This window comes from Leptopilina heterotoma, unplaced genomic scaffold, assembly GCF_015476425.1.
Source record: "Leptopilina heterotoma isolate Lh14 unplaced genomic scaffold, ASM1547642v1 Lhet_70, whole genome shotgun sequence".
Lineage (NCBI taxonomy): Eukaryota > Metazoa > Arthropoda > Insecta > Hymenoptera > Figitidae > Leptopilina > Leptopilina heterotoma.
This window is the reverse complement of record NW_025111162.1, coordinates 1,155,595-1,169,128: the sequence shown is the minus strand read 5'-3', so window position 1 is coordinate 1,169,128 and position 13,534 is coordinate 1,155,595.

The following is a 13,534-nucleotide window of genomic DNA, read 5'->3' as shown; positions in this document are numbered from 1 at the left end:
AAATAGTAAAAGAAAAAATTAAATTTCTTAAAAAACTTAAAATTACTTTTTAAGTTGTTTAAGAAATGAAAATGTAAGACAATGATGGTTTAGAAACATGAAAGGTGCCGATTCACCTAGTTGGCGGAATGCCGCTAACTGAATAGTTTTGTGTGATGTGACAGAGGAAAAAAAACGTAAGTTTATATAGAAGGAGATAAGGGGATAAGAGAAAGAGTGAGTGAGTGAGAGAGAGACGAAGAAGGAATAAAACGCAGGACTGCGTGCCTGCCTGTAATCACGAGCCGGGGATAAAGTTATTCCGGAGCATAAATAACCGACATGTCTGGAATAAGGCATTAATTTATGTTATTTATCGCCTATTAAGCCGCAAAGAAACACTCGCATGGGAAATAATGTATCATTCTCAACACGCGCTTACTAACGCGGGAATCAGAGAATGATTCAGAATGCCAACGAACGCGGACGTTTTCTCTCTTTTCTATATATATATATATATATATATATATATATATATATATGTATTATATCAGCAAACATGAATATATGCCGCAAGTGATTTTCATTCGTATATATATATATATATGAATGTGTATGAAATTTCTAAGCAACTTATAAGAAATAGAATAAGATAATGTTCCTTGATCGAGAGTCGCGCACACCGCTATACTGCGCAACAATATAATATATATATATATATATATATATATAAACAAAAACTATTAAAGAGTATCCTTTATGTCGAGAAAAGAAATTTTCGCAATTCTTCATTCATGTAGAAATCGTCAAAGGTATATGTATAAACAATACTTGCGTGAATATATTCCGGAATGGTTCTAAATTGATCCTAACGCACTGTAAAAAATAAATCTTACTTTCAGATCACTTTTTACTAAAAACATTTTTAGCGACGGTTTTTAACTGAATTTTAGCATTGAGAGTATGATTTCAATTTATAAAATTGACACAATCAGGTTTGAAGCTTTAGAATATATGATACTTTTTAATTAGTAAACGGCTGCAGATGACTTAATTTTCTCTGTGAAAGGAATCAAAATTATTTTATACTAATTATTAACCTTAAACTGTATAACTGGGGTACTAAATACGGCATTGTTCACAAAGTTTGTGTTTTCTGTTTTGGTTTTTGAAACTTTTTGTCCATATTTTTTATCCCATCAAAAAACAAAAAACGCTATCTTCTTCTTTATAAAAAACGAATAAAATGACGTATAATAAAGTTATTCTGCATTAAATGTGAACATACTAGCAACAAACCAATTTTGGGGTACTTTTGTACCCCAGTTGCACTTCTACAAAAATCGATTTTATTTATGGGAAAACTTTAGACAAATAATCTGGGAATATTTATTTGGAAATATCATAAAAAACGACTGTCTGCTGTCTTTTGGCTATAGAGCTGATAGCTATTAAATTTGACGAAAAACTATTTTATTTATAAGAAAACTTTAGACAAACAATCAGGGAACATTTTCTGATTAATAATGGAATTATCAATTAACAATTTAATTTTTTAAGAAACATTAAGTTAGAAACGAAACAAAAAATATGAATGTCTGTTGACTTTCGGATAGGACTTGCTGACTTTTAAATTTGACAAAAAACTATTTTAGTTATAAAAAATGTAAACAAACTGCTAATTTATTAGATTTGATGAAAAACTATTTTATATTGACGAGAAAACTTGAGATACATATACAATTAGGCAACATTTTTATATCAGTAAATGAATTTATTGTTAATTAACAACTATCAACAATTCGTGCACGCCTCACTTCTCACTCACTTTTTTACATAAAATTAGCAATTTTAAAAATAATAGAACGAAAAAATTTTTAATTACAATTTTTTTTATAAAAATAAAATATGAATTGGGAAAAAAATTGAAATTTTTGTTTGTTTCTCTTTTAATTTGTAAAAAAATCTTTTTGGTCGATTTAATATAACCTGAAGAGGTCTTTCATGGAAAGACGAAAGCTCAAAAATTAAAATTCTTTAAATAAAGGCCAGCAAAAACAAACACTATTCTACATCTTTTTCACTAAAGAAATTGAATTTTGAAGAAGTTACAAATGATTGCAGAAATTCAAATATTTTCAAAAGTATAATAAAATTCTTATCACAAAATTCAATTATGTTTAAAATTTACAAAAAAATCTCGATAAAATTCCAATTATTAACTTTATAAAAATAAAAAAATTCTTCTTCAAACTTCAATTATTTAAAAACAATTTTAATAAAATTGTACGCAAACAATTAATTATTTTCATAAATAATAAAAATTTCACAGGAATTTAAATATTTACAAACTTTTTTATAACTTTCTTCTCAATAATTCAATTATTTTCATAAATAATAAAATCCTTTTTAGGAATTCAATTATTTTTAATATAATTTTAATCAAATTCCTTGAAAAATATAAATTCTAAAAAATTTTATTAAAATTCGTCAAAAGAATTCAATTATTTAAAAAATTTTTAATAAAAATTGATTTAAAAATAAATTTTAGTTCAAATTTTAGATAATAATTGAATATAAAAATAATTTTGAAGTAGTTACAGTAACAATATTCTTATAATAGGGTCAGTCCATTGACTTTCGTCTGAGAGTCGTTGCGACCATATTTTAAAAAATTATAATTTTCATATATGTGAAACTCGATGATTTTCTGATTTCATTAATCATAATATTATGTTACAAATTTTATTTCGTTTAATAATATTAATTATCAAAAATAGGTTGTTCACGATGTGATTTCGTAACCTTAAATTTTGCAACTTTTTAAAAGACGTTATTATTCAAAAACTATTAAATATTAGGGGTTGGTACTTACCACAAATATAAATCTTTCCATTATGCACGTTCTAATGACCAAAATGAACTAAAAATTCTATAATTTGTGGACGAAAATTGATTTTAAAAATTTTTTTATCCAAAAAAATTACACTTTTTGTTTCACTTACAACTTTTTTGTCGGACCTCAAAAAAATTTGGGGTTTTGCAAATATTTCTTTAAGAACATAATTTATCTTCTATTGAAATTTGACGAAGGTGTTTTTCTTCGTTCTCAAAATAATAATTATAAAAAATTTTGTTCAAAAAGGTTAATTATAATGCTTGAAATAAACAACAAGCATTGTTATTTTAGTGTCAATATCAACTTCAAGTCTTAGAATTAACCTTTTTGCATACAAAATTTTTTATAATTATTATTTCGAAAACGAAGAAAAACACCTTCGCTAAATTTCAATAGAAGATAAATTATGTTCTTAAAGAAATATTTGCAAAATCCCACATTTTTTTGAGGTCCGACAAAAAAGTTGTAAGTGATACAAAAAGCGTAATTTTTTTGGATAAAAAAATTTTTAAAATCAATTTTCGTCCACAAATAATAGAATTTTTAGTTCATCTTGGTCCTTACAACGTGCAGGAATGGAAAGATTTATATTTGTGGTAAGTACCAACCCTTAATATTTAATAGTTTTTGAATAATAACGTCTTTTAAAACGTTGAAAAATTTAAGGTTACGAAATCACATCGTGAACCACCTACTTTTGATAATTAATATTATTAAACGAAATAAAATTTATAACATAATATTATGATTAATGAACTCAGAAAATCATCGAGTTTCACATATATGAAAATTAGATTTTTTAAAAATATGGTCGCAACGACTCTCAGACGAAAGTCAGTGGACTTACCCATTATAAAATAAATATACATAGGTATTTGTTTTCTTTTTGTAGAATACCTGTTTTTTACAGTAATATACGCGTAGAAAACCACATATATTACGTGCGGTAACATACGTTCCAAACCCTGCTAAACAGTACGTATATTGGCGTCAACTAGCGTTTCCAAACAGCTTTTTTTATCAAAACCAAAAGGTGTTGCACAATATACTATTTAACTCAATCCACAATTTTGATTTAAAAATCCATTTTTATCCTTTTTAAAAATTTGTTCCCACTGTGCCCCTAGCGGAGAAATTAGTAACTTCAAATTTTAAGTCTAACCGTAATTTTATCCGAAAAATAGTCAGCTTTTGCGTCACTTTTGCTAATTTTTAAAGAAACGGAAAAGTTTTTCCTTCCATATACAGTATACAAAAAAAATGTTAAAGTTCCTTTGTAGAATGTACGCAGGAGTGAATTGGGCGAGGTCAGCCTTATTACTTTGTGGTCTCGGTCCTAGTTTTAAAAAAAGAGCAAAAAAATAGGAAGAAATATGGAAAATACCAAACCGTGTTGATTTTTAAAAAGTCAAAAATGGAGGATGTTAAAAAAAATCCGTATATTATACATCACTGAAAAGAGAACTTTCTCCAGGAAAGAAATATTAGCAAAGACACCAAGTGAGAGATAGAAAAATACACTCACACACAATCGTTTCTTCTTCCCTTTCACCTCGCCTGTGACCCATTAAGATTGACCAAAGGTCCCTAAGGAAAGGTGTCTACCATATCCCGATTTATAGTTTCATACCTGTGGCTGTTTGGAGAGAAAAAAAAGAAGATACCTAATAGAGAAGATTTACTGCGGCACGCCCGTCTCAATTGCCGAACAAATTTATCTTCTACCGCGGTCAGCAGCCACCATTGCTTCCTAACCTCAATCTTGGTTCCGCTACACTTGAAATATTGGCTTACCCGTGGAGTCGACGTTTTTCTTCTTCTTCTTTCCTCCTCTTTTTCTCTTTCCCTACTAGCTGTTAGATAGACTGTAAATTTCATAGACGAGAGAGGAGCGCATAGAATTTTCCCCAACAGTAGCTTCTCTTCTCTCTTATGAATTCCGATTTTAAGCGTTTTGGTTGACCGGAACTTATTACAAAAGTCATATTTCTTGCGCTTAGTTTGCGTAATTCTTATACATTATATATTGGAGACTTTTATCACAGTTTTCGAAACTCATAAAACTTCTTTATTTCGTGCGGTCTACAATGGTGTTTAAACACAAAGCTTCAAACAAAATTGACTTTCCCAAAGTTTCTTGTGGTTTTCGATTGAAATCAATTCGTTAAGGGCTTGTGGCAACATTGTTGAGATTAACCGTCCAGACGTCAGTCTTTTCTTAAAGGAAATTTATGGACTAATAAGAATTTATTTATATTATATTCTAAAAGATCATATTTTAAATTTGTCAATTTAAAAAATTACCGCAATCATATCTTGAATCGTATGTCCTAAATTTTTCCACGACATTAAAATAAATTTTGTACAAATTTTAGCTAAACTTTTCTATGTCGAAAAGATGTCGAAGATCTTATAAAATATCCAACAACTCGTTTGTTGTAAATCGTGAATGTCCAAATGTAGATTAAAATAAAGATTAAAAGCCAAAAAATAAATCGACTTTAAATAATGTGTATTTTTTGGAAATCTATTTCACATCTACCAGCTGTTGTTCCTTATTTGAAAGTATACACAAAAGTTTTCGCCCAAGAAGAAAAACTGACTTCTGTCAAAGTGAAAATGTCACAATTTTTGAACAAAACAATCTTTCAGTAAATCAAGGACAAAAAAAGAAGACTCAAGCCCCGACCTACGCCCGCCACGTGCTTTTCCTAAAAGCACATTTTTCTCTCTCTGTATATATATAGAAATTCTCCTCCAAAAACGGTTCAAAAATACGTCTCTCCTCGTTTTAACTCGTTTTCAATCTTTAAAAACTTCAGGTCAGAAACTTTTATTCCTTTTCAATGAATTATACGGCTAAAGAAAAGTCAGGTAGAGTATATTTCAATATAAATAGATTGAGTATTAAGGTGTGGAATATAGAGAGGAAAACATGTCGCGATCTCTCTATGCGTTTATTGTCCGTGAAACCAAAACCTATACGCAAAGCTCATATTATGAGCGGCGGTTTGCCCCGGACAACATTGGTCCAACTATCAAAGCAGAGAGAAATCAGGACGACGAAAACGACTGAAACCCAAACACACAAAGGAAACCAGGAAACTTGGATATTTAGAGTGTTTAGACAAGCTGTCACTTGACGACAATGGAGAAATGCGTTGAGTTTATGGTAGCAATAAATTCACTAAAGCAAAGGGCGCACGGGCTAAATTTCTCCCTTTTACATTATATAGAAGAGAGAATGTAGCGCGTTATAGTTAATATAATCAAGAATAGTAACTTTGGACACCTCATTTTTTTAGCCCACTAATTCCTGTTCTTTGTTTCTAATAGAATTGTTACGACTATAGTACACACAAACACAGATATATACATTTATACTGTTCGCATATACACACAAGCCTTACCCTTTGTCTCGACTTTACCCTCTGGCTATACACATGTTACATTATTTTTGCTAATGTTACCATAAAACGCTTTCACAAAATAGAATTTAGCCTTAAGCTGCGGAGATTAACTTTTATAAAGAGTTGGGTTAGGAAAATAAAAAAAATAATTCTGAACCTGTTTAATGGTAGAGTGTTGTAAAACATTATAAAACATTCTTTTATGGTATGAGTATATTTATGTATATAAAGGCGTATATTTATAGAATAAACGGTTTATTAAAATGATGAAAATTAAGGCTGATTACTAAACGAAAATTTAATCAGAACCATGAACCAAAAGATACTTTCCCGAAGCTTTTTAACGTGCTGAATGCAAATTCAGCCTCAGAATTGACCCAGCACGTCAATTTTTTGCCCCTATAAGTGCAAAAATCACGTTTTTTGACCATATTTGAACATTAGGAGATAATTTTTTTTCAAAAAGTCCGACACAATATTGGAAAGTACTATTCCTCCTATTCAAAATTCATTTTAAATGTTTAATAAATCTGTATCTTGCTCTGCGTTATCGTCATAGTTATTAATCTATTGAAGGAAGCAGACGATAATTTTATAAAATTATGACTTTAACATTTAATTGCAAAAAACAGAACGTTCAAATTACCATTTTCTTGAAAATTATTATTCAAAATTTTTTTTTATGTATTTGATTGTAGTTTTTGAAAAAATGTAATAAAAATTTGAAATATCTAGATTCAAAATTTACATAAATGTTTGTGCTATTTTATGCTTTATTTTTTAAACTTTATCAGATTTTTCTTAAATTTACGAATATTGACAAATTTACAAAACTCAAAAACCTCAAATGACGATAACTCAGAGCAAGATATTTGTTTATTGAAGATTAAATAAAAAATAGAAAAATTTATTGACTTCAAACAAATATTGTTGCTTATAAATCGCTATTGTAGTATTAATAATAACCAAAAACATTACAGCAATGTTTTAAGACTGTTTTGATGCATTAACTATTTAATTTAAAAAATTGTCGCTTTTTTATAAACAAATAAATGAAAAAAGCAGTTTTTTAAATATTATGTAAATTAAGCGATTAAATTTAACATAATTAACTATTGTATATGTGGACATCCACATGAAAAGGGCCCATTTGGCACTATTGGAGTTATCTATATGGGCGTATTCCTTGCAAAATTTGGAAAATTTTGAGTGGTCTTAGAACTTTTTTGGTTAAAAATTCGCTGAGTTACGGAATTTTAAAGTTTAGAACGCCAAAAACCTCATTTCGAGAAAAACGGAATTAAAGATTGCGATACCAACTAATTGTTGTATCTCTGGTTCTTCTTGGAAGTTATTCAGATAAGAATTGTTTCCTGTTTAGGGCATCTTGAAGATAGAAAACCAACAGGTTTTAAATTTTTAAAACCATCCCCCCCTCCCTCTTAATTTTGAAAATATACGAAAAATCGACAATATGGGCCCTTTTCTAAAAAGGACAGTTTTTCTATTAAAAAACCATTTTTTACAAGATTAATGATTAGGTACAATTTTATTGTGACATTTGAAGAAAAAGAATAGATATTAAACTTATTTACAATTTTTTGACAGTCTCTATTATGAAAAAATTGACGCAATATCCAAATTTTCATTTTGACAATTACGAAAAAAAGACTCTAACGTCAATGTCTCTGGTTCTTCTGGGAAGTTATATTCAGATAAGAATTGTTCACAGTCCAGGGCACCTTAAAGACGAAAAATCAAGAGGTTTTAAATTTTTCCACACCTCATCGATAAACTAATGAAAACCGCATGATTCGACTTGTCAAAACATGTAGATTGATAATTAAAAATTTTAAAAAATTACGATTTTGCTCCAAAATTACTAAATTGCGATTATCTCGAAAACTAGAACCGACAATATGGGCCCTTTTCATGTGGACGTCCACATAATATATATATAATATGCAAGTGCGAATACAAATGAAATCTATTTATATAAACAATCACTTTTTGTTATGTTGAAAACAATTTATTTATTAATAATTTTTATTTTTCATCTTCTTAGTACAAAATTGAAATTTCATCTACCTACAATAATTATTATTAATAATTTATTAATCATCTTAAGCTTATTTTAAAGGTCATTTTCTACAGAATAATAATTACTTATAGGCATTAACCTATACTATCCGCGAGAAAATGATAGGCCCCTGAAAAATGTTCGAGCTTGACTTGAAATATCTCTGTTAAAAAAATTATTTGAAAAAAATGAGAAATATTTTTGGAAAGCGTGGAATCTCATATTTTTGTATACGAAAGGCCAATATTGGAAAAAAATTTTTGCACCGTACAGGTGCAAAATTACACAGCAGTGTACCCCATTTTTCGACATTTTCAAAAATGGTCGACTTTGGTACAAGATTTTAGATGGAAGCGATTATTCAAAAAATTCTAAAAAAGAACTATTTATTAACTGAATCTGTCTAAACGAATTTGCTTTATAATTATTAATAAATCTTAATTATTATTGTATTTATTAACAATAATAGGAGGCAATGTTATCTCTGGTTCTAATAGTCTAATTGAAATAAATCAAATTAAATGTTGTAAATAATTAATCTTTTTATTATCTTAGCTCATTAAAAAAACGAAATTCTTCTATTAACTACATTTCTCAACATTTATTTGGCTTTTTTTTTTCTTGAGAACAAGTGTAAAACGGTTGCAAAAACCCAATTTTTTCGACAAAATCTTAACCCTGTCATAAATAATACTACGAACTTCTCCAAAATGTGGACTCAGAATAAAGCTTAGAATTTTTTTCACATAGGCTATACAGTGCATGCCAGATTTTTATTTATGACAGGGTTAAGATTTTGTCAAAAAAAATTGGGTTTTCGCAACCGTTTTACACTTGTTCTCAAGAAAAAAAAACTGTCCAAATAAATGTTGAAAAATGTAATTAATAGAAGAATTTCGTTTTTCTTAATGAGCTAATATAGTAAAAAGATTAATTATTTACAACATCCAATTTGATTTATTTCAATTAGAGTAATAGAACCAGAGATAACATTGTCTCTTATATTAACATTGATACATAATTATGTTACAATAATTTTTACAATAGTAAAATACAAGAACGTTGAAACGTAACAATAACAGTTTAGTTTTTCGTGTAAGTGGTTAAATTGTTTTTAATAATTTTAAGGATTTTAGAAATTTAATTGTTTTTCACAACGGTCAGGTGTATTTAGTATGTTTCTTAATTGTACAGGTAAATTTATAACGATTCTTTCACTTTATGTAATTATTACAGTCTACTAAGATGTGTTGAACTGTAAGTACGGAGTAAGTAAGGATCATTAAAAAGCGTTTATTATTTTAAAAGTTATTTAAATTTTTGTAAAACATTGAAAATGACAATTTTGGACTCACAATTTTGGCCGGTACTGTATAATAAAACACGTAATTTATTGTTCTAAAATGTAAAAATAATTTCAAAATCTTAAAATAAAGTATTTATTTATTTTATTTATTTAGAAAAGTAGTAAAAAATTAGCTCTGCATTTCAAAAAAAGTATTTGAACGAAGAAAATAAAAACAATCTTACAAATTTAAATTAATTGAATTAAAATTAATTAATTAATTTAATTAAATGTTAATTAAATTAAATTAATTAAATTAATTTAAATTAACAAATAACTTAAAAAAAGAAGTTTTAGCGTTATTTTGGGATTTTTGTTTTTTTTATCATTTAAGAGCCTATAATTCCGAAATTTTACTTTCTATAAAAAAATGTTAAAGAGAAAAGTTATTTGTTTTTTCCTCATCTAAAATAAATAATATGAAGTTTAAAAATGTGATTTTTGAAAAAATCGAATTTTTAAAATTTTGAAAATTCTGTAGTTTTTGTAGTTTCCTCCGAAAATGGCTGGCTAACGAACTCGATCTGCATTTTAACACTAACTCTGTGCATGCAAAGTTACAAGTTGATACAATAAGTTTTTCAAAAGTTATCGTACTCTCTAAATATCTCTCTAAAGCGTATATACGCTGTGAATTAGTGAAATTTCACTGATAAATTAGCGTATATACGCTAATTGAATCAGTGATATACTTATCGCTAGGAAATTAGTGGAATTTCGCTAATTCAGATTTAGAGAGTACACGGAAAAAATTTCAGCACGTCAGATGTACACGTTGTAAAAAATTTTCTTGTACATTCTTTTTGCACGTCTGAGGTGCCTTTTTAAGACATCAGACGTACAAAATGTACGCCTGATATGTGTCAAAAAGGCACCTCAGGTGTGCAAAATGCATCTGATGTCCCCAAATTTTTCCGTGTAGGGACACCATTGTGTCTACAGACAGACCAAAACTAATACTTTCTCATGTGATGAAAATGTTAAAAAGAGTAACTAACTTATTATGTCAAAGAGAAAATAAAAATTAAAATTAAAGTCTACTTATAATATAGTAGGACCAGCATTTTGCTAAATTTCTCTAGATCAAACTACCTTTTCTTTAATCCTATATTAGATTATAATTCTTGATCGTCCTCTCGAAAACGATCGACCTAGAAAGAAAAAAAAACCAAAAAAGTTTACTGAAAAATTCCTGAAACGCGGTTATAATTTCGCTTCTGAAAAACCTTTTAAAATCGCGGCCCTGGCTTTTGCACGTACATCAGACGTCGGACATTTTTACACACGTGTTGGTGTGGTTTACGAAGGAGCTGCTGGGGAGCGGTCCTTTGATGTCGAATGTTTATTTTATGGCGAGGCATGATTGTGACACCATCGGGCCTTCTGACGTCACGAATTTGCCGGTCCCTATATCTGCATAGTTTCTTCTCTCTACCTATATCCTATCAACCCTATCTCTTTCTCTCTCTCCCTCTGTCTCTCATCTCCTCATTCCCATTTCACTGCGAAAGGGTGATCTATCCAAGGTTTACGATCCATAACCTTCCATGGGGCCAGAGCTTTATGTCGCCATGTGTCACATGTCATTATGACCACAGCTTATGAGACATTTACGATAAGATATGTCGCACCTTTCGCCCCTGACAGTCAACTGATTTACCGCTCAGCACTTTTATATATACATATACAGCGACTGCCAGCAGAACTCTTCACAAAATGACGATAAAAACTTAGAATATTACGTCTACGGATCTTTTAAACACAAATCTTTCATACTTTATGAATCGTTAAATATTCACTCGTCTCATAAAGATAACTTAAATTGAAGCGTAATTTTGAACGGTCTAAAAACTACATCCTTACCTCTCCAGAAGCTTTTAATAAATTTAAAGGAAAAAGAAATGTTTAATGCTCACATTTTATTGAGATGAATCTGTTATCTTTATGGCGCTGCTGTTATATATACGAAAATGGAAATTCACAATTTCATCTCTCGAATAAATAATGACCTTCACTTTTGCTTTTCAGAAAATATATTTAAAAATGGTTATAATGAAAAAATTTGGGTCAGTTGTAAATTACGTAACACTTCTTAGGAGGAGCAAATTTATGTATTATTACATAATAAAGAAAATTAACCTCTTAAAATAAGTTATACGTAGCTTTGAATTTTAGGGAAACAAGCAAAGTTGCGTAATTTAGGGACAAAATTTTACAGGTTTTCAAAGGCATATTTCCTTAAATTCTAAGAATAAATGTAGAATAAATTGTATAAGAATTCAATTAGCCAAATGGGTAATTTTAGAGTTTTGGACAAATGAGTAAAATTTCCCTTTTGTATATTATTTATGAATTAAAAAATATATGACACATAAAGTTTTTGCGAATAAAATAATTAGCATATATTTACTTTTGCTTGTGTGTGTGTGTATGAAGGAAGTGTTTTGAGACCAATAAATATAGGATGTCGAATGAAATTAAAATACCTCTCTAGGCAATGCCTCTCTCGAATGTCTAAAAAATCCCTTTCGTTCTATTTGCCGAAAAGGCCTGCACTGGCGCCAAGACAAAATTAGGGTTCCTATAACCTTGGATCTTAACGATATATATATATATATATATATATATATATATATATGCTTCTATTTATTAGAGTCGAAGCGGACGGAAAGGTTATAAAGAGAGAAAAAAAATCATCTCCGTCGATTAGAAGTTACGATTCGAATGTGTGTTATTTGTTTGGCGGCATATAGCGTTTTGTTCTAATCATTTCCGAAACAGATTTATCACTTCAAATGTTTCGTCATCATTTCTCTTATTCTCGATATGTCAGAATTTATATGAATGAATATTCACAGACCAAAATATAATGTTATTAAAAATCTATAAAAACCTTGTTTTTCTTAAATTCAAATCATTTTTGGACTTAAATTAAAAACAAGACAATTTGAGGTCTTAATACTTTTTACAGTGTTAAAACTTTTGTTTATAACTTTTAAAAAAAATTGAGTTATTGGTCTAAAATTAAAAAAGTTATAAACATTTAAAAATGTAAGTGATGAGTCATGAGTTCGTTGTCAATTCGGCAAAAACGAAGGGAGAATCGGTTCTTCCCGATTACTCCAGTCTACGGCGATCTTCCGGTAGATTGACACGTTTTATAAGAAGTATAATAAATCTATTTGTCTATAATTGTGACTCTTTCATTTTTAATCCTTACAAAAAAAGCATGTAGTCAAGGTTGGACCTTATAGTCAAGGTTAGACCATATCTGAAAATAGAAGCTTATTATACATATAGGTAAACAGCAAAATAACATTTATAATGCTGTTAAAAAACGTTTTTATCTTTACTTTTTCAGTGTTCTTATTTTAAAAAAACAGTAGGGGTCCAACCTTGACTAAAATCTAACCCTGAAATTCCACTAAATTGAAATCAGTGAAATTTTTACTGTTTCCGATTTAGAGTGAGAGAATTTCTTATTTAGAATAAGAAAAAGTGAGTTTTATTAAAAAGTTCTATTTTTAACTCATGACATTGGTTTTTCAAGTTAGTAATATACAACTCTATAAGTGATTTTAAGGAGTGAAAATTTGAACCAATTAACAATTAATTTAGCTTGTTTTAATTACAAACGTTACTAATATTTGTAAAAAAATAAAAAATTACATAGTACGATTGAAATTATTATAAACAATAGATAAAATATTTATAAGAAAATGGCGAAATCTAACTTTTCAAAATTTCCTCAAATTTGCTTAAAACTTCTTACTCGAGGGTTTTTGGGGAACCTAACGTCAGATGTTCGCTATATTGGATCC